Source organism: Sphaeramia orbicularis, chromosome 13 (assembly GCF_902148855.1).
Source record: "Sphaeramia orbicularis chromosome 13, fSphaOr1.1, whole genome shotgun sequence".
Lineage (NCBI taxonomy): Eukaryota > Metazoa > Chordata > Actinopteri > Kurtiformes > Apogonidae > Sphaeramia > Sphaeramia orbicularis.
In genome coordinates this window covers 14,967,991-14,995,343 of record NC_043969.1, presented here as the reverse complement: position 1 = coordinate 14,995,343, position 27,353 = coordinate 14,967,991, and the positions used below count along the sequence as shown (strand labels likewise).

Below are 27,353 nucleotides of genomic sequence, written 5' to 3'. Positions count from 1 at the left end.
ACGCTGAGACCATAAAGGGGGGCGTTAGTCTGTATGAGTATCAATATCAAGCAGTATGTTATGACAATGGCAAATGCCCCCTTCTCAATAAGGTCTGTTGCATGCCTCCCCCCGGTCGCAAGGGGGGCACAATCTATGCAAAATATGTAAGCTCTGTCAGACTGACCCCCCCTACCACCAACGACTTGTTACTAAGTGCTATAACCCCCCCACCCACCCCCATCACAAAACTTTTTCCGGTGGGGTCATGATGACAAAAAGGGGGCTTTGTTCAAAAAAGGTTGGGAAACACTGATCTATCTGAGGGTAGTATAGTCGCAATATGCAAATAGCAGAAAAAAGGAGGACGAGAGCTGAAATAGTCACCAAATGACAGGATGATTCCAACAGAGTACATCCTGTGACATAGACCAGGTAAAACTTTATTTGAATAGTCGACTGAGAGAGTTTACAAAGCATTTCTACTTTCTTGTCTGTTTGCTTTATGTGCAGATGAACAGCCCCTTATTAACTATAGATAATCATTGACTTTTAAAGATGTTTGTACATGAATAATAAGAAAACCAACCCTACTTGTACAAACGTCCTTTAATTTGTACATTAAACATTAGGCATGCCCTATGGTAACACCTCCCTGAACATTTCTGATTATGACTGAAGCTAAGTATGGTCAGGCCAGGTTATTTCTTGGGTGGGAACATTAAACATATAGTGTCAAAATGTCACAAATTTTCAGTAAAGTCTCTGTAGGTTGAACTAAAACATTACAGCCCATCGCAGTACGGACAATAACATACACACAGTCAGTTCACAGCTGCTTTGTACCTCACTGCATTACCCTCCAAGTGGCTGATCTGACAGGCTGATGTTGATGTTTTGAGCACCATTACTCTAATGGCTCACTCACATCCAAAGCGATGCAACCATAACCTTTCACAAGATGCCTTTCATCTTCACAGCTGTCACTCAGCCTCTCAGGGTCATTTTTCAGCTTCTGCAGAGTTCAAGTGATCCCAGAGAGACCGTCAAGGGGACCAGGGTGTCATTTTTACTCCTGGCTAGTAGTTACAGGTAACTGCAGTTGATTGCACTTAGCACCTTTTCCTCTCGTGTCTTGGTTCAAGGCACTGGAAGAGAGGCATTGCCATCTAGTTTAGGGAGCTTTGGATGTGATGCTGCACTCCAGGATGGGAGTTAATTCACCTCCCTGCATTGAATGTTTATGAGATGCTGTTATCACAATCATCACTTGAGAATCTATGCTGCTTTGAATATTTATCTCTTATATGATGCTGTTTGTCTTTTAACGGCATTATATTCAGTGTGATAAGTATTCATAACACCCAGCTGACCTTAGTAGGAGACTGCATCATTAAAAATAAAATATATAATATTTCCACACTAAAATATCTAAAACAGCCAGGACTGTGTTATATTTTTTCACTTCTCAACTGATATTATAGTAAATATTTTAAATTAAATTCAGTTAAACTTGTGAGAAATCCGATTGTATTCAGTATAACAAACTGTTTAACCCCCAAAGACCGAGCACATCATCTGTGGATAAAAAATGTTTTTAGCAACTGATCTTATTCATATAATAAAAGAAAAGTGAAGTGGAGTTTCCTAGCTTTTCAGTGGTACTACATTAATCTTATTTGGATATTCTGAGAATCTACAGTTAAAGTCTTTTGATCCTAACATTGTGCAAGATCGTTTTATCATGATTTTTTAATTAGAGCAAATAAATGGCTTTAACTTCCTCAAGAAAGGTTAGTTGTAGACAATTATTCATCTGGAAATCTAAAACATCCACGTCCAACTTTCTAATTAAAAAAAAAAAAAAACATCTCTCTACAGGTTACACATTAAAAAAACCATCACATTCTTATAGTATTTTTTTTTTCATACATTAATTCAGTCTTAAAGCAAATGCAAAACTGTGACTTTAAATGAACCAAGTGAAATGAATGTTCTCTTGAATCAAAGGATGTTCGACTGACGCTGACTGATAGTATAGAAATGATTAAGAAAAACTAAATAAACTAGTACGGGTCAGGCACCAAATCAATACAACTGCAATACTTCATCTATAAACATGAATCACATAGATTTTCATTTGCAAAATCTCACATTACTTTTTGGGGATCCTTTAGTACTACATTTTTATTTTATTTTATTTCTTTATTGAAACCCCTTGAAGAGATTATAAACTGTGTGCGTGTTTTAACTGCACAAGACTATCAATCACTTACTAATATCAACAATTAATATATGTTGCCTGTCAGAAAAATGGCAATCACTATAAATCAAACAATCAAAACAGAACACTACAGACATGTAATGTACATTCTCATTTGAAAAAGAACCTACTGTTTCACCCTCAGATTGACCTATTGAATAACCTACAAACTCAGATGTGTCTAAATGTGCTGAATACAATATGCGGTATTCAAGTCAGCTACTGCAGTGCAGCGAATATCTAATGATACACGGCTGTAACTGACCTATAATCATGTATCATATAATCTATCATATTACCTCCTCCTCAGCTACAATTGGCAATTGAACACACTTGTGACAGTTGGTGCAGTGAAGCAAACAATAAGAAAATCCCTTTAACATGCTCTAACTATTGACTTCTGAACAGGTTCCCTGAGGAGCTCTCCTTGACACCTTAAAAAGGTAATATACCTTCTGCCGGAGAACACAGTCACATGGTACATACCCCTAGCCTGCATAATTACAGGAGCTTGGGGAAATTGAAGGGCTTTGCTATCATAAAGCAAGGGGCTTAAGTAACATTAAGGGGGGTGGGGGGCGTCCTTGTCTAATCGGTGCTGTGCATAGGTTGGACGACCTGTGTCATTTGGACAGAAACACAATATGATGACTCCTTCCTACACTAGGTTTAAAACTGTGTATGTATATGTATTTGTATGTGCGTATGTATGTATGTATGTATGTGGGTGCTTCTATGAAACAGGATTTATTTTGGTACCCAGCACTTAGCAAGCTTTTTAGACCCAATAATAAAATAGAAATTTAGACATATTTCCCCCCAGGATGTACCTAATGATGACCTCAGATACATGCAAAAAAAAAAAAAAAATGCTCTTGCTCTGAACCATCCCAAAATGAACGCATGTTCAATCAAATATTGGGGCCAAAAACAGGACCAAAACTGGGACATGAAAAACTACATAGGTGTCAGTTCATTTGATCTGAAAACATAGCTTGAAATGGTCTTATATGCCGCTAGAAATGAAGACACTGTGTTAAATTTCATGATCCTAGTGGTTTTTCTAATCCAGACATGTGGGTTTTTCATGAACTGGCAGTTTCATTCCAGGTTTTGTATGTAACCCATTGTGTCCACTTTTGTTACATGTGGAACCTGCCCATTTAAACACACACACACACACACACACATATATATATATATATATATATATATATATATATATATATATATATATATATATATATATATATATATATATATATATATATATACATATATATACATATATAAATCGTGAGTGATTTTGCAACAGCAGCCATTTTTGTGAAACACTCTGCCTTGCATAATTAGTGTAATTTTTGTGTCCTTTAAACAGTGTTACATACAGATTTTTGTATTAAACATAATGTAAAATAATATAAAAATGTGTTTTATCAGAAAAATAGTTTCTCTTTTATCCCAGTAAGTATTTATTCTTAAAATAGACCGAAAGTGCTTCCAAACTTGCTTCATAACATTAGTCTACATCTGGTTTGAATTTTTAGCCCCCATATCCTGTTTTTAGAGTCCAGTTTAATAGAAGCACCCATATATGTATGTATGTATGTATGTATGTATGTATCTCTATCTATCTATCTATCTATCTATGTAATATTAGCTGTAGTCAAATATGTAGACCTGTGACAGAAACTGTACGAGGCAACAGCAAATTTTCTCACCAGATAAATCTCTACTGACAGGTCCGATCAGAACAGAGACAAATGACGAGGCCCCCTCCTCCATGTGCCGTCAGCAGGCCTGACAGAGCACTGTCTGCTTCACTCTGTGCTCTTTCAGGCTCTACTTCACATTCGATCAGGGGATTTTGACCTCTGAATTTCTGTTACTCAATGCTTCCTCCATAGTCACAACATCACTGGTGACTGCAGTGGGTGTTCGGAGCTAGAGTTGCTGAGATTTACTGTGGCATTTCATCCTGATTCGAGGCGAGACATGCACAGTTGGTGAATGGCACATTTTCCGTCTAAATGTACTGGCAAGAATTGGGGGGGGGGGGGGGTAATGTGGCTGGATTCTTGTGTCTCACACTACACACATTCATCTATTTTGTAGATCATTTGGAAACACAAGGACACTATGCTGTGCCAATTTTACTACATCTTTAAACTGTGGAGTCCTGTACATTTTATACACATCTCAAGCTCTGATTGCTTTAAGACTTTCAAAAAAAATCCTCCGTTGAATAGATTTCATAATATGGTTTCTTCTGTATAAATTCATCTAATCTTAAACATACACATGAAATGCTTCCTGTGGTCACTGTTGAAAGATCTGATAATTGATTTGATACACTCTTACTGCAAGTCTAGACCTCTGCTCTTGGCACTGACACAAAGGTTTTTGTCAGATGGCAGGCATTTTAACCACACTCACACTGAATAAACCCAGGAGACTGACCATCATTTGAGCCTAAAAAGGGTTTTCCTTTGCCAGTTTCCCGGGGAGCTTTTATGTAGAAAATGACTCTGTATCGGCTTCTTTGTTCCTTCCATTTAATTGCTGCGGAGCTGCAATATGTCAGCTCTGGCCACTGGAAGAACACACCTCTGTCGCAGGATGGGTTTTCCTGCAATTAGGAAGATTTTCATTGTAATTGTAAGTATTTGGTGATACAGCCGCTCTAATGAAGGTGAGATATGCCGACATAGCAGATCACATTTCAAACATTTGAGGCAGAAGTGTGATCTAATTGCTGACTGGCATTAAAAAAAAAACCCTGCTGGATGTACTTCAGAGGTGCAGAATCTATTTGAAAGATAAATCCTCTGATCTGCATATTTTACTGAACAGATTAATGGCAGAAGAGATTCCAATTTTGATTATCTTGTCAGAATCCAATTACCTATCCACTGCATTTCACAAGCGTTTCACCCACTTTCTCACATTTCACCGTGTTAATACAGCTATAGTAGTTTTCAGTGGATAAGTTTTGCAGGAGTAACCTCTATTTGGGAGCTGACCTGTCATATCGAGACTACATGCTCACTGAGTTTCCCTGCGGACACTCGACCATGCGTAACACTTGCTCAAGGCAAAGAAAAATAAAGAAGAAATGAAGAAAGGAAAAAACTGATTTATAGGTGAATGATAGAATGCACTGCAGTTGAGGGTAAGAGACCTAGAATTCTCCACAGTGTTACACAGAAAAATGGGCCTCAGTGCGAGTGACTGACAATGAATTTGGAGGGCATGTAGGTCTAAAGCTTATTCTGTAATCTGATCCCAAAGGGGCAACTGTAGCATGTATGCTCTGCTTTTTTTTTTTAAGCCTGCAGCACATAGCAGAACATTTATTAGCAGACAAGAAGCTCACACTTTAAAAAAAAAAAAAAAAAAAAAAAAAGTTTTATGTTAATAATTTCACCTTTGACATTGAAAGAAATTCTGTAACTGTAGAGGAAGTTACCTGTTATACTTTAACGTTTTTGACAGAGTGAAAGTCAGGGGCAGCCTGAATGTCCAAGGTCTGTAATTGTGGATGGAAATGAGGGGAGAGTGAAGATAGTGTTTGCAAAAAGATATGAAACATTACTAAGATTTCAGGTCATTTTTATGATGAATTATTAGTCGTATAAGGTATTAATTTTGATAATCTCATTACAATGGGACCTGTCAGTGGGTGGGACATATGAGGCAGCAAGTGAATATTTAGTCCTCAAAGTTCGTGTGTTAGGAACAGGAAAATGGGCAAGAGTAAGGATCTGAGCAACTCTGACAAGGGAGAAATTGTGGTTATTATCACCTGTCTAATACTGTGTAGTTTCCCCTTTTTCCACAAAAACAGCTCTGAGCCAAGGCCTAGACTCCTCCAGACCTCCATGGATCAGATTTATTTGTCCAACACCTCTCATAGGTGCTCAATAATCCTGAGATTGGGCTGTCCTTCCTTAGTTCACTTTTGGTCGGTACTAACCACTGCAGGCCAGGAAAACGCAACGAGACCTGCAGTTATGGAGATGCTCTGACCCAGTCATCACTGTTATAATACGACCCCGATCAAAGTCACTCAAAGTCACTATTATTACCACTTCTCCTGTCAGTGATCACAATGTTATGACTGATCTGTGTATTCATGTTGAAATGTGTAGTTAAGTCTCAAAATAAGACTCATGCATCATTCCTCAGAAGGATCTGATGTCAACAATCACTCTTTTATTTCATTAGGACACTGAAGAAGTAGTTGATGGTCAAAAAGGTTTAAAATATAAATGTTGTGCACTAGGGATGTAACGATATGAATATTTCATATCCCGGTTATTGTGACAAAAATTATCACGGTTATCATTATTATCACAGTATTGTTGAAATTGTTCTCAAAATGTTCAAAAAGTACTAATACACACTGAAATAATTGAACCATGTTGTAGTTTGAAAAAAAAAAACAACAAAAAAAACCCAAATAAAATAATAGGCACAATGTACTTTTTGTTGGCAGAAACATTCAAGTATTAACCCTTCGTGGTCTGAGTCTATTTTGTCAGTTTTTCAGTACTTTTGATTTTGCCTTTATACACAATATAAAATGTTTACTACATCCATGTTTGTTTGGTTTTTTCAGCACAACTTCATCTATCTCATCTGCCTATTATTTTATCACTTTAACCTACTATATCAACACAAAAGGACAAAAAACACAAAAAATATATATAAAATCCGATTCGAAAAATGTATATAATTTATTGCGTAAATAACACAAAGATGCTTAACAAACCTTTTCAAAGACTTTAAAAGTGAATATTGGTTCCAAATATTAGGCATATACAATTAGAATTGTAAAAAATTAAAACTATATTCAAATATTTGACATAAAAGCAAATCTTTACATAGGCGTTTTCTCCGGAAAAGTGCGGAAATCAAACACGGTTATCATGATAATTAGAATTTAAACGGTAATACTAACCTTTGGCAATTTTACCACGGTTTATCGTTACACCGGTAATCATTACATCCCTATTGTGCACCATTAATGATAGTGTTTTAAAGGGTACCTGTCGTGAATTTTCATTGCTAGCTATTTCAAAAGATCACGTATAATACTGGCTTTTGTACAGTACATGCGAGTACTGAGTCACTGCTCCATCAGTCAGTCATGGTCAGCGACATGTTGCCTCCTTCATGGCTGTAGTGAGGGAGTGACATTGGATTGTCTGATTAGCTGGGCTGTGATGAACTGGTCACTGACCCCGTGCAGCAGACACCAGCCGAAGATGACACATTATCGGCCAGTGATGAGTCACGTTTCTAGGACATTGGTGGAATGGTGGATTGCAAAGCTAATGGCTACACGAACAACAATACTAATAATAGATTAGATTTATATAGTGCGTTTCTATGAACGCATACTCAAAGCGCCAAGGACACAAGAGCATATGACTAGGACAGAGCGGGCTTCAAACTGCCAACCCTTCAGTTACTGGACTACTTCCTGAGCCACGTCCACCCCGCAACAAGTACAAACATGTGCTTTCCACTCAATCTCGCTCACTGACTCATCCTTGTTTACTCACAATTGAGCACCCGGAATCAACATGGGTACGTTACTTCTGGCCAGCAATGACTGCTCCCCATAGGTTCTGCAACTCACATAATAAAAAGGTCCAGTGTGGTGCATTTATGAGATTTTTTTTTTTTTTTTTTTTTACTGAATTTGCGCCTTTCTTGCTTATAAGTAATACACAAAGCTCAATTAATGTTGTAAGCATGACTATTACAGGTACACTTTACTAAGGATTTACCAACAAAATAGGAGAACAAAAATAACCCCATTTAAACTGAACACATTTCTTATATCCAACAAATTTCCATATAAAGCCGCACAGCTTGGAGCACACAAAGTGCAATTAAAAAGCTCTGGCTGGGTAAACAAAGCTAAACTTGCATTGAAAGCAATATATCTACTGTGATTATTTACCACCCTCAGCACTCAAGAAAATCAATAACATGTGCAAACATCAAACCAAACAAGATTTGCAAATCAGTCTTCATAAAAGCAATGTGGAGGAGAGAAAAAAGGAAGCGATGAAAACTTTACTGAGACACTTCACAAAGCCACTGGTGATAAGAATTACCCTGGGAAGTTGAAGGATTTTATGGATTTCTTGGCATTTGGGGCATGGATGGTTTAAGCTGCAAAGTCAGAGTCAAAGTCAGTTCATAATTAAGCCAACACAATGTGTGTGTGCGTGTGTGTGTGTGTGTGTGTGTAAGAGGGAGAGAGAGTGAACTCACAGCTCTTCTTTCTAAACGTTTAAATGGATGCCTCCTGATCATAAAACTGAAATCAGAAAAATTTACAGTTTTAAGATATACTTAAATAAAACATCAACATGTCAGGGGTGTTAAACATGCGGCCCGGGGGCCAAATGCGGCCCGCCAAAGGGTCTAGTTTGGCCCCTGGGATGTTTTGCCAAGTGCAAAAATTCCACAGTCTTGAATTGAATTAAGCAATAAAAAAATAGCTTGAATTAAGGAAAAAATCTTGAATTAAGACTAAAAAATATCTTCAATTAAGTAAAAAAAAATCTTGAATTAAGCAAAAAAAATTCTAGAATTAACAACTTAATTTTTTTTCTTTGTTTTAGTGCAAAAAATAACATTAAATTATGAAAACATTTACATTTACAAACTATCCTGAATCAATAAAATGTGAATAACCTGAACAAATATGAAGAACCTGAAATGTCTAAAGAAAATTAAGCACAATTTTAACAATTTTTCTGCCTGTTCCTCAGTGTTTAGTGTCTTTGTAGATCTGATCCATAATGCACATGGACAAATGAGAAGTGGAGGAATAATATTGTTAAAATTGGACTAAATTTTCTTATGTTTTGTAATTTAAATTTCAGTTGTTGTTTTTTTGTTTGTTTGTTTGGATAGTTTATACAAGTAAGTATTTTCATTATTTAATGGGTTTTTTGCACCAAAACAAAGACAAAAATTTGGAGTTGTCATTATTTATAGGTTATTATGTCATTATTTTTCTGGTTCGGCCCACTGCAGATCAAATTTAGCTGAATATGGCCCCTGAACTAAAATGAGTTTGACACCCCTGATCTATGTAATGTTAAAAGGCTGCTCATCCAGTGCTAATATTAGTGATTACTTAGAGTCAGCAGCACTGCAGACTACTGTAACCTCTTTTATCATGTTGTTAGGTTAAACACTTACTGTGTGACTTGTTAACCTCCAAGAGAAAAAACCAAGGACCCTACTGTACAACCACTAATTTGAGGCTCAAATGTTGAGGTATCATGTTGTGACACTTCCTTTGCCAGCAGTCAGGCAGCCATTAAAAAAAACAACAGAAGCAGATGTTCAGATGTTCAGTAATTGTGAAAATATACCACTCATAACAAACATGTTGCAAAAAAATGACTAATGTCGATGTCTGGAATGATTTAGAACATAAGGATGGTGAGCAATTAGCTGTCGAGGAGCACCATGAGGATGCAGGGATGAAGAAAAGCTATGGGAAGAGCGCTGGGAAAACAATTCTGAAAGCAACACAGCTGTGCACATTGGAGGTTTTTTCATCCCTACGTGAAAAATAAAAAATGTGACTAAAATATCACAGATGGTGGTTTTTCCTGTTGTTTTAATAATAGCAGGGGAGTCAAATACGTCACCTCATCTATCACAACAAAGACGACCTTGAACACAAACGTTTGACACTGGATATTGTCATGTTACTGTCCTCCGACCACTACGTAAATGATTTAAATACTGAAGAGGATGCTTCTTTGACTAAAACAGAGGAATTCTAATCTTTAGCTGTGACCACTTCAAGGCCTTGGGGTCGATAAAATGAGACAAAATGGGAAAAGTGACTCAGTTCATTGAGTATGCAGCTATTTTAGGAAAACTGTTGGTTCTACAAGGTGTATAAAAAAAACTATACATTTTGAAAAATTACCCTCAGCTCCTCATTTGATGATTTTTGGAATTTTCTTATATGGACGTCGGTAGGTAGGGGATTGGTGGATGTTTGTCCAAATTTACAGACCCAGGTTTTCATGCATGAGTGAGCAGGGGCAAATTGCGCAATCCAAGTTAAACTGGTTTGCATGAAGTAGCGGTGGGATTTAAATCCAATCAAAGGTCATAGGAGGGAACAATGGGCATCCATCTGGTTTTCCACAAAATTGCCAGGTTACAGCATTAACACTTTGGCCACCATGTCAATTTCATTTCTTTACCCATGGCAGCTGTTCCTGCCTTTCAAAGTCAATTCAACTTGTTTAGAACTGAAAATGTCTCTGAGGACAGGCCAAGTTAACCCTAACCCACCGCTACTTCCAAAAAAAAGAAAATTCCAAAAATTATCAAATGCAGAACTGGGGGTAATTTTTCAAAATGTATAGTTTTTTTTTTTTTGGGGGGGGGGGGGGGGGTTTATACACCCTGTATAACATTCAGATGAACTCTGGTGATCATAGACTGGTAAATTTTGATGCCACTTGATAAAGTCTAATATTAATAAGATGATGATATTAGAATTACAATTATCTTTATCATAGTACAGAGCACGACAAAATTTAAGGGCCACTCCTATATCAAAAGAAAAAGTATGTATGAATAAATATAAGATACTCAACTACAGCAGTGAATAATACACGATCCAGCAATACTTTACATGAGGTTAAATACATTTTGCGACACAGGTAAAAGCTTGACATACTGTCACAAAATGATAAACCAAACACATATGCATTTTAATATCTCTTTTGTTCTTTATATAGTCAAAACCAAAGGGAAAATCACCAAACTCACCCTACATGAAACTACTCTCTTCCATTCTGGCTAAAAATACACTCTGCTGTACAACAAGACTGATTGTAAACATTAATAAGGTTGTAACTGATATGATTGTGTCATAGTGATACACATGATTTAATATGTTTTCATGAATTACGTTTCACAGGTAAAACAACCAGATCGTAATGTTTTCTGTTTAGTCTTATTATCTTTTTCTTTCAGAGAACATGAGTCTGTGTTTGTCCCCATATAAAAACCACTCATGTACGGTCTTAAATCGGAGCCGGCAGACATTCACTGCTTAGAGCATAACACCAGTTGCACCTACTACTGTTAATGTCCCTCTCATTTCGACACACAGTCACATGTTAGGTAGTAACTATAGACTATAGGGCCTGTGAACGATGGCTATTCTCTCCAAATGTGTTTATGTCCCCTATAAAACTGTTACATAAACGTTAAGAACAGACAGTTATACTATGTTTAGTTGGTAATTCAGTTCAGTCATCTGTCTTCCAAGAATATAAAAGTAGGCTATATACATCCCATTATTAATTTCAGAGCTTTACGCTTGAATCTACTGCAGCGCACACACAAATACAGTATTAGCTGAATTACGCTCTTTAGAAAGGCAGTCATGTTTCAGAGGACTTCTTAGGCGGCTAAGACATTCAAGTTAATGTGCCTTTTCTCCTCTTCAACCAGCACTCTCCTCCCATTTCCACAGCCTTCTAACAATATGCATTGAAGTCTCCAGTTGATATGAGGCTTCAAATAGAATCTCTTCTCCCCTCCGCCTGCCTCCTCACGGTTCCAAATGTAAAATGTGATTTCGTTGACACAAGTCTCCACAGCCTCCTTCGGCTGCATCTGTCTCATTGTCACTGCACTTTTTAAGTACCAATCTGGGGCCTTTTTGAACCCAGCTTAAAGAGCAAAGAACAATTTGTCATGCAAGTCATTGCTCAAGACAAAAAGTTCAGGGGTGCTTTATGAACTCTGAACATAATGCCTAAAGCCAGGGGAGCACATGCAGAGTAAACACAAGAGGTGTCTGTCCTTTTGGGCCAAGCTGGGACTTCCTCCAAAACTCCCGTACCCTTTTCACCCCCCCCAGCAGGGACTTCAGTCCTCATTTGTCACAGGGGCCACCAGGCCCAAGAGGTTGTCTGGCTTTGATGAATGGAGTAAGGGACTCTGTCCTTACTCTGCCATCCATCAAGTACCCTGGATGTGCAGCATTAAAGACGGACAACTCTTGCCAGACACCCTCTACAGCTCTGGCGTTTAGGTACTCTGAGAGAGACCTGGTTTTGGAAGAAGTGGGATATCACATTGCTTATTGTATTATCTTTTTTTTTCCAATTATCTTTATTATATTTTATTACATTTTTACAACAACAAATGGCTCACCACAACACCTGGTCTATATGAAAATAAAAAAAATATGAAGCTGCTGGAAGATAAGCAGAGTAAAAAAAAAAGAGCAGACTAATCCAAGATAAAGCAACTAGTACACAGTGTGGACTTGTAGTGAGGATAAAACAAAGATCAGGCAATCAAGCAGTGACAGGTGAGGTCAGTGGTGATCTTATTGCAAACAGGCGTTGTATTATCTTTAAGTGTTTGGTTTTAAAAAAATGTCTGGAACTGAGTGGAAACCCATAAATAGGAGAGTATATCAGATTATTCTTATTTCTGCACAAGTAAAGCTACAGAAATACATCTTGTGGGTGTGCTTTAAAAAACTAGTGGTAGTTAGATTTTGTAAAAAGGGTAGGGGCATTTGTCAACTAAAATAAAGTAAGGAGTGATGTCATGTCACTACACTCTGTCAAAACGTTGAAGTGAAGTGCATCTTTGCCTAGCCTGTCTGAATGTTATGTCAGGTGTTGAGCGGAACTGATTTTTTTCCAGGATATGTCGTCCAAAATAACTGCCAGGCCCATACAGGTTCTCTCAGATATAGAATTTACAGAACTGTCATATATTTGGGTCTTACATTTCAACTTTGTGACAGCTGTGGTTTGGTAGCGTGAAGACACGGAGCTCCACAGTCTGTGGACACACTTGCCCCGCCCACTCAACCTCCTTAATGTGTCAGATAAGTCGACACTAATACTGTAAGCTGTGCAATTTGAATGAGTGTTTTCAATAAAATATAGAGCCAGTGTATGTGATTGGAGCTGTGGTGGGTGCAGGAATCCTAACATGTCTTAAATCTATCCTTACAGGAACAGATGAGCACAAATGAGACTCCCATCTCCTCACTTATTCGGCTTGTGTTGCTTGTTCTTCACGCCTTTAACCCTTTATAGGGCAGTCACAGAAATCAAAATTTTAACCTTTTGCGAAATTTTCACATTTTTTTATTGTCATGTAGAAAATGAAGGTTAATGAAGTTACCATTTTTGGCATTTTACCCATAAGTGGCAAAAAATCCAAGAAGTATATATAAAAAATACAAGAAAACCACATGTAAGGTGTTAGGAACATGTATTTAAGAACATTAGAACATCACTTGTAGAGCATTACACCAACATAAGTGCTGATCTAGACACCTGTCCACATCCACATTATGCCTTTGAACATCATTCCTTACATTAGTACCATTACTTCATGGTACCTAACAAAGCAGGTACACTCACTGTTCATGCAGAGGTGGACCTTACAGACCCTGTAGACCACATCGGACCTGAGATTGTTGACTCACTATTCACTTTTCCATTGGACTTATGCGCAAAACTTTACCGATATTTACTAAATGTTGAAAAAACATAAGTGTATAATGTTGGTTTTTCCTTCAAATCACAAATGCTGATTGATGATTTGTTTATTTATTATTGTGAGATGACACGAGAAGTCATTCCCTAAACATGGCGACAAACGTAAATATGGTGTTGATTTACAGACATATTCTTTCATTCACTGTAACTGTTGCTGTTACTAGTTGCTTTTCCATCGGACATCTGCGCAAAACTTTACCGATATTTACTAAATGTTGAAAAAACAGAAGTGCGTAATGTCGGTTTTTCCATTAAATCACAAAGGTGATGATTTATTTATTTATTATCGCAAGATGACACGAGAAGTCATTCCATAAACATAGCGACGAATGTAAATATGGTGGTGATTTACAGATATATTCATTATTACTATATGTTACTTCTCTGTCTCGTACTAAATTTAAAAATGATTGGGTTTCCTGGTGTGTCCACACATACCGCAACATGTTTCTTCTTCTTCTTCGCTTGCTGTAACATAAACATCAACATCTGTTTTTTTAATTCACTTGACTCTAGCTGCGAAAAAAGGTCTTTCCATTGCAGTTTTGCATGATGTACCATTTGCGCTACACCCGAAAAACCACCTCTTGCTAGCGTCTGCGAGACTTTTGGTGAAATTGGCGTTTTTCCATTGGGTAAATTTTTATGCTCAAGTTATATTTGCGCAATTTGAGAGTCAATGGAAAAGTGACTACAGTCTTATAATAGATGCAGAAATTACCAGACGCTTGTAACGCCTGTACTGTAGAAGTAATTTGGATTAAGGCACAATAACCTCATTGCAACCCCTTAAAAAAACACACACGATGTGTTTTTTATGAGCTTGTTATTCTATAACTTCTGAAACAGATGATTAATGTGGATCACGCTTCATCTTTTTGCAAAAGCTTTTTTTTTTTAGGCTTCATGCATCTACAATTAGTTGTAACTCCTAAGATAAATTGCCTTTTTACTTGATAGAGATACCGTCTCTGCTCTATCTTCTGAATGAGACAATAAAATGGACTCTGTCTGTCTCCCTGGCATGACACTGAATTAACCTGTGATATACCAGCAAAGGTTCATCTTAGATAAGCTTACTTTTATGGTAGGGTCTCTACCTCTCTCCTGCTGCCCCTATCACTTTATCTCCCAACCACATACCGCCTTTTTTTCTACTTCAATTAACAGTAATAGAGTCAGGGCATATTGCTTCTTGTTCGTTCATCCTGACAGACCATCCCCTGCCTCAGCTCTGTCTTTCTAACAGCAGACTGTGTTGCAATTACATTACAAGCTGGTGGTATCAGTGCTGCCTGTGTCAAGGTGATACCATGTGAGAAAACACCTGCATGTTCACACTGACCTCAAACCGATGGCAGTGTGAGAGGGTCTCTGCAGCTGACACAGTGTCTTGAATCATCCTCGGTGCCTTCAGGCAGAACAGCGGCTCATACAGAAGGGTTTAGGCTCCTATTTTATTGGCAGGGTGGGTGGAGATGTAGGTTGGTGCCCCCGGAGAAAAAGGAAAGTGCTCAGGTCCTCTTAAGAAGCAGGTTTTCTTTTACAGAATAAAGACATCATGCACGGCTTCTCTTAACCTTGAGATGTTACCTTGGGCAAATAGATTTGAGTTAACATTTCCTGTCATAATTCGCCTGTGAGAAAACTCTGTGTTTGTATCTCTGTAAGATACGTGCCGTGTGTGCTAATATTAACCAGAGGAAAATGTTCAGCCTTTGTCTTTCTTCTCCCTTTGTTGCATCATAGATCTTTTGATAAAGACATATTCTTTCCAGCCATATTTCAAAATAATTTTGGATTCAGTTCCCGCTGCCCCGAACAAGAGCTTATTAGTTTTTACTGCCGTGATTGATGCAAGTTTCACAACCTGCTTAAATTTTAGAGCAGTGTTAGTTTTGATCACTCTGGTGTAGGTGACTCATGATTATATAATTATGAAATAAACAAGGAAAAAACTAAAACTCAGGATGTGACACATTAAAACATGCATTCAGTTTCTGACAACCTCACTGCCTTAAAGGGATAGTTCAGAATTTCTGAAATGTAAGAAGTGTTTATCCATCAGTCACTCCACAGCATTCTGAAAAGACCTATTACCTTGAGTATAGTAACTAAACGAATGTGTCAAACTATGCAAAACGATTCTATCTTTGGAGAGAACATGCATTATACACTCATTCTGTCCACTGACAGGAGAAGTGGTACACAACATTAGACAGGTGGTAATAATGTTCTGCTCCTACAGATGCTGGATTGATTGAGATCTGGTTGTTGTTCTTTAGATATTTTTGATATACACTAACCATTTTACATTTGGTAATGTCCAACATGATCTGGAGATACTCGGACCCAGTGATTCATCACAATTTCTCCCTTATTGAAGCTCATCAGATCCCGACTCTGGGCCAATTTTCTGTTTCCAACCTTGGGGGCTATTATAGTGTGTTTACATTCATTTTGTCTAATTTTTAATCCTTATTTTCATGACAGAAAAAAAGGCGGACTGGGGTGATATATGTACTGTGTAGCAAATGTTACACAATAAAATGCATTCCATATATCTGAGTTTAGCTGACTTTAAAATGACACTACCCGCAAAGTGTTTTTTTTTTTTTTTTTCAATTTGCAGTCAGACATTTTCCTTTTGATACTATTATTTTCTCCACTGTAGAATTTATGTACAATGCACACCACACACAGTGTATTACCCACACCACACGTCAACAGCTTCAGACTTTTAAAGGGCTGTCTATTCACAAATAAATATTATAAATATAACTGATATTGATATTTTTAAGCATCCTGTGTGCTTCCCCAAAATGGGGCTGGGTAGACCATCATTACACTGCAGGGAATACACTTAATATACCTTAAACATGTACTTTTATCAACTCCGCTCATACACAACTATCTCTTTGACATCATTCTTTGTGCAGTATGCCGCATCGGAGTTGTCTTTAACTGTTCATTTGTCATCTGTCAAATATCCTGTGGTTGGACCCCACTGTCAACAATACCCATTATCTCTGCCTGTCACCAATAAGGACCAGTGTGAATGGGATTTTATTGATTGGAAGGTTAGCAAAGCAGAATGATTTTGAATGTCTCCAGTGATGACAGGGTATTGTTAAAATGAGTTTTCTAATGTTGCACTGACTTGGTGATCAATATTGTACAGTATTTGAATGTTTGCCACTTCTTCCCTCCTTTCTTTCTGACTTTCTCACTTGAGAAAATCACACAACAGTGGAGCGTTTCACATCATGCCTGCCTGGTATTAAAAGATTGGTTCATGTGAAGCGCACAGTGCACTTATCAGATTTGTGTAAAGTGTAACATCTGCTACACTTTAAAGGATACCCTTTCCTCTTAATTTAAATCGATTAAATCTATTTAGATTTAGCCCTTTGGCAGATAGAACCCCCTGCTATCACTGCGTATGGCCTCACTAACCTCAAATTACATCCATGAAAAGCCAAAGTGCAAGACTTGGGCTAACTAAATATTGTTTAATTTAATACCGCAGCAATCTACGAATCTTCCAACAAGTCTCAAATTAAGTCAGGCAGTGTCTCATAATCAGTGTTTTCCCTTTACAGCTGAGGAATTAATCTTTAACAGTGTAAAAGGGTTTCCAACAGAGGAGGAGGAGATTGACAGGGAACTCATTAGATAAGATACAGTTTTATAGAATCATTTTTTTATGTACATGTTACCTCATTTAAGTTGTAAATGTGGGGTAAACATACTTGAATTTATGTATTAAATCCATCCATGAAAGCAGACGGACAGGCTTTATATCTCAGTCACCACCTTCAGCTGATACTACAGTTTTATCTCTTTACACAGTGACGAGACTTCAGACATTAGCTGATTAAGTCGCCTGTATTGCGGATACAAAATCCCGTGCTCGAAAGAAAACAGTGTCCACATTTCCTTCATTTAGCCTTATCGGTAAGAGCAGATGTGATCCATACTTACTGAGAGCTACGTTCCATTAATACGAATGTAAATTGGCTAAAATTTACTTAGGGGGTCAAATGAGTGGCCATTTTTGTCCAAAAAAAAAAACAGTTGTAAGAAATGCATAGAACTGTGTTGAAATAATGCTAATCAATTTGTGCACAGACTACTGATATTATTTGACAGTAGAAGCTACATTTTCAGAAATATTGGATTTTGAATAGCACGTGTATGTGAAAACTTTTGCTGGTGGACGGACGTGACATTACCCATGATGATCTGGTCAGTACCAGTATTTTATTAGTGGTAAACTTATAGACTTACTATTGCTAATTATCCTCTTATTCATAAATGTTAGTATTGTGGATCTAAAACAATAACAGCTGACACAAAAACACAAAATGTGGCAGTGGACGGATGTGACATGGTTGTTACAGATCCCATCATACTGATGCTCAGCAGCCATGTCACCGTTTCCACAAATGACCCTGTGCAAAAACTAGGATCAGAATTATTTATTGTATAGTTTATCATCATACTAAAGAGTAAATAACAATATAGAATTGTTATTTCTTTAAAAAAATGCTTATTATTAGAAAACTGTTGATTTAAAAAGTGATGTGTGACATTCTTAATGTATGTATTGGCGTAACATAAGCAGGATGGATCAGCACCATACTCCATATTGCAACCTGTAAAAATAAAACATGTGACATGTAGTGTATAATCTTGTAAGAAAAATTGAGGAATCTAAAAGAATAGAATATTTGTTTTTTCAGGTAAATTCAGTTAAAATATAACTTGGCCATTTGTGACATGAAAATATAGCATTAATTGTGACGAAATTGGACATTTTTGACCTGAAAACATAGTTCATATGACCATCAACATGTTGCAACAGAACTAAAATCTTTTAAATTTGCATAACTTGCATTTACCAACACAAAGTTCCTTTGAGGATTCACTTATATTGATTTCTTATGGACAAAGACATAAATAAGACCTCTAAGCAAATTTTAGCTGAAATAAAAAGTCATAGGCTACTGAAACGGAATTTATTTTTACTGTTCTCCACATATTGTAATGTATAACACTTAAGTCGGAATTGTTATTTGGAAATATGACAATGTTAGAGTGTAAACAAATCTACCATAAAAATATCATCATGATCCCAAATCATCCTGTGTGTTTTTGTCTGACTAAAACTATTCAACTCCTTTGTGCATCAGCTCCTAAGACAACCAAAGGCTATTACCGTGGTAACAGCATCCCAGACAGTCACATATAACACACAACGGGCTAACCAGCCATACAATGATGTGACCCTCACAGACATACACAAAAACACACACCGACATGAAAGATTCACACACATAAAGGCACAACAGGCAGCCAGATACAGAGCAGAAGTCTTACTGATTGCAAGCAACATGAGGTGTCTCAAAGCTCCTATCCCGCTTCTCTCAGCATGGCTAATATTGTACTGCTCCTCTTTTTTTCTCTTTATTCCATGCTGAGTTTTCCACACCATGTTTACCTCTTACACTGTCCCTCACTAACCATTTGAATAGAAATCTAAAGTTCATCTGCACACTCTTCTTCTGACAGTTACTAATCGCCCAGCTTGAGTCAACCTTTTAACGTGGAATAAAACTCACACTGAATAGTTCTTACAAAACGACACTACATTTACAAAAATAAGAATTCTGATTATTCAACTGCTTTCAGCATTTGCCAACCATTTAGAATAACATGACCAACACTACTAGCAACACAAAGATTTTTAACAAGATAAACCATACAATAAGGCTATTTCTGTAGACTTTGAACTAGAGATTGAACTCTTTGAATGGATGTTAAAACATGTAAGTGCACCTCTAGTCACGAGTGCACATCAATTATCTTTTGTGGAGCTATATATAAAGATTTCAACAGCACACAGGAATAAAACGTGAACCACACACAAAGAAATCCATATCCATTATCGTGGCATGCATGCTTTTCATTAGCAGTATGGCGTGGCTGGAGCCATATTGATTTTCATCCCTTTAGTCAGCTTTGAACATAGTGTAATAGCTTGTTTTCTCCGTCTGTGTTTGAATTCAGCATGTTAGAATCTACTTTTGGACAATACTTGTCAATTAGATGTGATTATCACTGGTCTCACTGCTACAGTGGGCTCAGTGTGCAACTAATGAGGGAGAAATCAGCAGCTTTTATTTTATTAGGAGGTTATTTTCAACACTGTCTCTTTCAAAGGATTTTTGTAGTATCTGTATTCATTTTCTTTCTTTCTTCTTATTTGCTTCGAGCAGAAGAAAAAAAAAACAAAACTTTTGTGTGTACAAGGAACTAATGCAGAGAAAATAAATTAATAAATGGAGGTGATCAAGACAATATAGCAACTGTTATGTACACTTGTAATAAAATAAATTAAATATGTATCACTCGAAAAGGAGTGGGAAGAATTTATACAACATAACACATTACTTTTGCTTCCTTAATGACAAGATTACATCTGTTTAGTCCTAATAATGTAAATAAAAGATAGTAAACAGACTAGGAAAACTGATGTATATTACACATATCTAATTGATAGTCTGCGTAACTTTTTATCATTAGGACAATTTAAAGCCTTAAACATTCTTATTTTACCTCCAGCTGCTATTGTTTATAAGTAGATGTCTTTGTTTTTAGTTCATCATGACTTTTACTCTTTGGTACTTCTGATATGCCATTGTATGTTTCAAATATTTAGTGTTTTAAATCCATAATTCCACCTTATTTTACCTCCAGCTGCTCCTTTTTTAAGTAGACTTCTCTGTTTTTTTTGTTTTTTTGTTTTGTTTTTTTAATTCGCCTTTGTCACTTTTACTTTGTGGTATTTCTGATATGTCCATTGTATGTTTCAAATGTTTTGTTTTGTCTCGGCTATATTGTAAATGAGGTTGCGTCCTCAATATATCTCCGAGTTTAAATAAAGGTTATGAAATGAAATGAAACTTTTAATACAATATATTTCATCAATAATTACATACCAACAATGGTAATGGAAGTGACACATACCAACATGATAAACAAAGACAAGCACATACCAACAAAGGTAAGAAAGAGCCAAGGATGGAATGGACCAACAATTAACTATAAGCCCCGCCCTCCCTGTACTGTGACCAGACCACACGTTTGTAAAGTGTTTTAAAACTGTGGATATTTTGGCATTGCTTATGATGAAGATCCAGACAGTTCCATTGTTTCACCCCACATACAAATACACATTTAACCCTTTCATGCATAGTGGTCAGTACAGTGGACAGCTGTACATTCATGGATTTTGTTGTTTTAGTTCCATATACAGTGGACACTTATGCATCATCCTATACACTGCAATTACTATAACTTTGCTGTCCTCGATAAACCTAATATGCAGTAACATGTTTGAGGGTTAAAAAAAAGGCTAATTGTTATTAGACTGTAATTAACAGGATTTTTTTTTTTTTTTTTTTGCTTTTTTTAAACAAAAATTTTGTGTTTTTTTTCCATATCATCCCCATGAAGTGAGTAATAACTAGTATTAGAGTATGATAAAATGTGAGAAAACATCAGATTAGTAGCATTAAACATGTTTTTATTTCATAGTTTTCACACAGTATATCAGTAAATACACGTTTCTTTGTCGCTAAAATTAAATGCATGGTGTTCAGCTGAGTGGATATTTTTGTAACTCCATGAAAAATAGGTTCATAAAAAAAATTCAATTGTATTGGTTTTTTGTTGGGTTTTTTTTCAAGCCCAAAGAGGTATAAAAATCATTTAATCGTTGATTAAGTTTCTCATAATTCATGCATGAAAGGGTTAATATATGTGCAGTTGTTTAACTACATACATGCATTTACCATGTGATTAAACAAACACTATCTGACCTATGTTATTCATTTATTTTATTGCATTTATTTTCTTGTTTTATTTGTAAAGTTCTTTTATCATTTACACATATATTTTGAAATTATTCTCTTTTCATATTTTTCTTCTTTTATTATAATTTCAATGATTTATGTGTTTGTCGTTTAATCTTTTAATTGCACTAAATAGTACAATATAAAGTCAGACTGTTCATTTAGCAGTGTTCAAAAGTGTTATGGTTAATGTGCATGAATTGCATATATATTTTTAATTCAGGTCCATATGCACACACCCAAACACACTCATTAACACCTGCACACACTCTCCTTTGTAGCCACAGGAAATGTCACACTCCCCCTTTCTTTTGTGAAAAGCTGGTCTGTGGGAGAAGCGACAGTCCCTCTTCTCCCTAATGCCTTCATGCCCAACGGCGTATGATAATTTAAAGGCTAATTTATATGCAATTGGACACTGATAAAACGTGTTATTTTGCCTTTTCATCTTTAGTATCACATAAGCGACACACTCGTCCCTTTGTCCTCTGACTGAAAGAAAGCTAAACATTCATTTCTGCCAGATTCTCCCCTGCCTCCCCTTTTTCCATGACTGATGGCTCACCCTCATGTCCTTTGGAGCACAGACAAGACTTGAGTGACACAATCAGAAAGCAATCAATTAAACACACCTCCTCTGAATGTCCTTCCAGGAGACCGCTCGTATTTTTTCCTTGGCACGCTTGTCTGTGAGCATCAAAAAAAAAAAAAAGACACAGCATTCAGGGTGGTCAATCCAGGCTCAAAAATGTCACGACAGAAATTTAACCTCAATATATCTCCACAAATTTATGCTGTTTATTGTAGTTTATAGAAGAAAAACACATCATCATCTCTAGTGTTAACCTATGCTTTTGAGTTCACACATGCTTAACATCACACCCGCCTCCCTCATCGTCTTCCCATCATCTTGGCGAAGCTTGATGGTTTTAATTGGTTAATCATAGCATTGGGATATCAGTATGTCATTAGCTGTGGAGCGAGGAGTTTGCAGTTACAGCACACAGTCCTTTAAGTGGACTCATGGTCATGTGCTCATACTGTAATTTACTTTGTCACTCCAGTTAAAGGTGCTTTCCCAGACCCATCAGTTAATGCAAGACTGCCTGCTACATAGCCCTTGTCTTACTTGTCGTTGACTAAAAAAAGGTTTTCTTAGCCATGATCGTAGAGCACTAAGTACCCATCTTGTCAGTTCCCATCATTTGCATTTGATCTGAGCAGCATTGACCCTGACTGCAGCAGTGGGTGAAACAGTGGAGGAGGACACAGTTCCACTCTCATTCAAAAGCACAGCTTGGTCTCTTTCATTGGGTCTTTGAATATGAGCGTGTCAATACAGCCATTGCACACGGCTGCATATGCCCCTCTGGCATGATTCCTCCTCGGCTGAATCGATTCAAGCTCTGTTTATCTCATTAGCTTGTAGCGTGTAATCAATCACACAAGGGCATTTGTTTCGGGCCTCCAACCCACTGCGTATTATAACTCAACTCCTATCCTCAGTGCACACATTGTTCTGTCTACAGTTATCTTTAGCGATGACGCTACACTGAGCTTCATGTAACAGCGGAGCTTCTTGGCATTCATTCAAATGATTCTGTTTCAACACTGATAAGAGATGTGGATCCAAAAGACAGAATAGACATGTGCACGGTACATATACAGACGTACACCCACAGACACACGTCACATAATACACACGCATAATACAAGAGAATATAAGGAATTTGGAAACCGGCTCATTCAGTCAGAAAAATAATTAGATGCTCTTTATGTCTGCGCTTGCACACCTACAATGTTATGCCTTCATGTCTTCTTTTTCTGCTAATTAAATTCCACAAACCTTGAACTAACATCCACTTTTAGATGATAATATCTCAAAATTTGATCCCATGAATAAAAAGGAGGTGAAGCAGAAATAAAGGACATGAGTATTAAGAGGGCAGACCTGATAGAAGTTGTATGGATAATTCATAAAAGGACCACAGAGATGAGAGCACTGGACATCATTAGGTTATAATATAAGTGGCTGCAGTGGAATCATCAGAAAATGCTGTCTTTGCCAATTCCACAGAGCCGGTCTGATCACCAGGAGGCGCATCAGAAAAGCCACCCCGTCATATACCAGATGCGTCATCACATGGCATAAACAATTATTACCCTGTCGAGGATACCTACAATAGATGGCATTCGATGAAACCACCACTTTACCTGCTCTACAGCGGTTCACGGTAGTAATTTGCAACAAGTCTTCTTAGTGCTATACTTTGGCTCTGTCCTTGCTGTGCTAACATATAGATGAGGCAGACATAGACAAAACTTACACTTACACAGTCTCTCGTGGGAACAAAATGTTACAATACTGATTCATTCTCATTAAAATCATTTTTGACTGCTCTATGGATATATGTTTGAGACGAGATACCTGTATATAATAGGTCCCTCAGAGCCTTGTTCTGTTGAGCTGTTAAAAATGAAACTAGACAATCAAACATCACCTGTCTGGAAGGAAAAAAAATATCCCTCTCTACTAGTTGCTAGTGGGTATACCATTTTTGTTTTGAATTGCAGTTGTTGCACTGCTTTGGGGTCAGATCAGTGTTAGACCAGATAGTGATAAATATCCTAAAGTGTCTTCAGGAGAGGAGTCTGGGACGCTGTGAAGTTCTATTATGTAAAAATCAGAAAAGTTCTATAATCACAAAGATCTAATAGCGTACGTAAGTTTTTATTCGTTGTACTTCTAAGCGTTTTGGTGGACTGGTACCCAAATCTTCTAAATCACAAGTAGATATAATAATCATAATAATAACAGCATTTGTGAGAAATATGTTTCATATTAGCATGTTCACACTATGCATCCATATTTTGGTATCTGCTCTGCTCTTTGACATCTGACCTGTTCTTCGATGACTGGGGGGATAGTGTGGTGGAGAAGAAATCCCCCAACTTAGCTACCAGATACTTAAGTTGACATTCCAACAGGATGATGTTTGCAGGTGTTAATGGGTGTGTTTGGGTGTGTGCATATGTACCTGAATATAAAAAATATATATATAAATGAAAAATATACATGCAATTAGTGCACATTAACCATAACAGTTTTGAAGACTACTAGATGATCAGTCAGACTTTATTTTTACTATTTAGTGCAATTTAAAACAATAAGCTGATACAGCAGATTAAAACGACAAATACGTAAATCATTAAAATTGTGCTAAAAGAGGAATATATTAAAAGACAATAACATATTGCCTATAAATGATAAAAGAAAATGTAATAAAATGTAATGTAATAAAATACGTGACTAACATGAGGCAGATAGCTTTTGTTTAAGGTGATGATGTTGAGGCTAAGGTATTAAAAATGCTTTTGTTAGAGACAGGAGTTTGGATAAAAATACTCAATGGATTTGGAGTCATTTTTTTCACATCTTTGCAGACTTTTCTGCACTAAACCAAGCTCTGATATATTTACCTCGCCCTCCAATGTGACTATAAATATAACCATAAGCTGCAGTGTTTGAGAGACACCACTGAAAAGCACCAGGACCAGTTAAAACACGTTGCCATATGGGGTCAGTGGTATCTGGTCCACTGCAATTTATATGGAGAAGAACAACTCTTTAAATATATTCATTTCAGCAAAAATGCACCTGAACTGAAAAAATATGTTTACATTTTTATGATGTAATACTTATCCTTTGTCCTGTGGTTCATGACAACATTTAAACCTACGCCGAGCAGGTGAATTGTTTTATTTCTATGTCTAAAAGAGGCTGTAAATTTTTTTCTGGATTGCCGAGTCACCTCAAAGAAGATACAAAGGTTTCAGAATGAACAAGAAGCAGGTGATTAACCTGGCCCCAATGGCACAAGTAACAAAGCTTATTCCTGCTCTGCCCATTACGCCTCCGTTTAGTCACTTCCACCTCTGGGTATTACACAGGGACTTTAGTTTAACAGAGTATGAGGCAAAATGTAGCTCAGTCATTTAGCTTTATGCTCATGTAGGGGCTCCGTTTTCATTGCCGATTTGTGGTCAGGGAGGTAGCGCTGGGGGTTCCTACATAGTAAACAAATCCATATCCAAATACAGGGTTTATAAAAAAAAAAAAAAAAAAACTATACATTTTGAAATATTACCTCCAGTTCTGCATTTGATAATTTTTGGAGTTTCCTTTTATGGACATCAGTAGGTAGGGGATTGGTGGGTATTTGTCCAAATTTAAAGACCCAGGTTTTCATGCATGAGTGAGCAGGGGCAAATTGTGCAATCCAAATTAAAAGTGGTTTGCGCAAAGTAGTGGTGAGATTTAAATCCAATCAAAGGTCATGGGAGGGGACAATGCGCATCCATCTTGTTTTCCACAAAATTGTCAGGTTACAGCATTAACACTTTGGCCACCATGTCAATTTAATTTCTTTATCCATGGCAACTGTTCCTGCCTTTCAAAGTTAATTCAACTTGTTTAGGCCTGAAAATGTCTCTGAGGACAGGCCAAGTTAGGGTTAGGGTTAGGGTTAGGGTTAGGGTTAGGGTTAGGGTTAGGGTTAGCCTAACCCTAACCCTAACCCTAACTTGGCCTTGCCCTACCTACTGACATCCACAAAAGAAAATTCCAAAAATTATCAAATGTGGAACTGGGGGTAATTTTTCAAACTGTATAGTTTTTTTGATACACCCTGTATAGCAATATTTCACTTTTCTTCCTTTCTTCCTTTTGTTTCTTCCTTCCTTCAGTGCTACTTGAATAATAAATACACATATAGGAATGTTGAGTTTCTGAGTACCGTCGTGAAATACCATAAATTCCAGCTGCTCTACTATAAATGTCCCTGCCTTTCATTTTTATAAATGTGTGCGATGTAAAAGCTATTTCACAGTGTTGTATTTCTCATGTTGAACGCTAGTGTGCAACATATTTAAAATGGCTTTCTACATGCAGGTTGACAACCCTTTAAAAGAGGTTTCCATCCTGTGCATTGAAATATGCAATTTAGAAATACCGTCGCCCCGATGATCAATAATGGGGACTAGGAATGCAGTCTTTGTCCAGACATCTGCGTTGATAATAACCTCTTTGTCTCAGGTGATCAGTACTGGATATCATTAAATTTGAAGTCAAGATGTTAAGACAAGCTCAGTAGCTGTAGCCTGGGGGGCACCGAGCTGAAGCCCTCAGGACTGCATATATAAACGGAGAGGATAAAAGCAGGCTTCTGTTAGTCGTCCCTATAATGCATTTTTCTTTTTAAATTGAACTTGATTTCATAATTGGTTTCCTGTGTTTGGTGAATCGTTCAGCTCCTCCTTTTTCAAAAACTTGCCAATTTTCTTTAGTACATGAAATTGAAAGTGATTACGACCATAAACTGTTAAAGCTCTTTATTTTGTATCCCTATTTTACAGTTTGTTCACGGTAATTAACTCCTATCGTGGATAAGCTTAGCAAATAAATGCTGGTGCAAAGCAAGTCAGACTTTCTGCTCACATCTCCTGTAAATGTATTAATTAAAGCCCAAAGCTAAAGGCAATGAAACGTATCTGAGAGGAGATGCAAGCCCTGCATGGGGGGAAAAATAC

The 27,353-nt window shown here is 37.0% G+C and overlaps 1 protein-coding gene across 4 annotated transcripts in view; it reads right to left on the bottom strand.

The window, feature by feature from the left end:
- The window catches only part of b3gat1a (beta-1,3-glucuronyltransferase 1 (glucuronosyltransferase P) a), a 102,824-nt gene that overhangs the window by 64,142 nt on the left and 11,329 nt on the right, over positions 1–27,353 (bottom strand). For 2 of the 4 annotated variants that reach the window (XM_030152683.1, XM_030152686.1), the window contains exon 2: positions 22,397–22,451. The exons of the other annotated variants lie outside the window; for them this stretch is intronic. The gene's annotated coding sequence lies outside the window, so the exon portion shown is untranslated. The remainder of the gene's footprint in view (positions 1–22,396; positions 22,452–27,353) is intronic. 4 annotated transcript variants of the gene reach the window in all.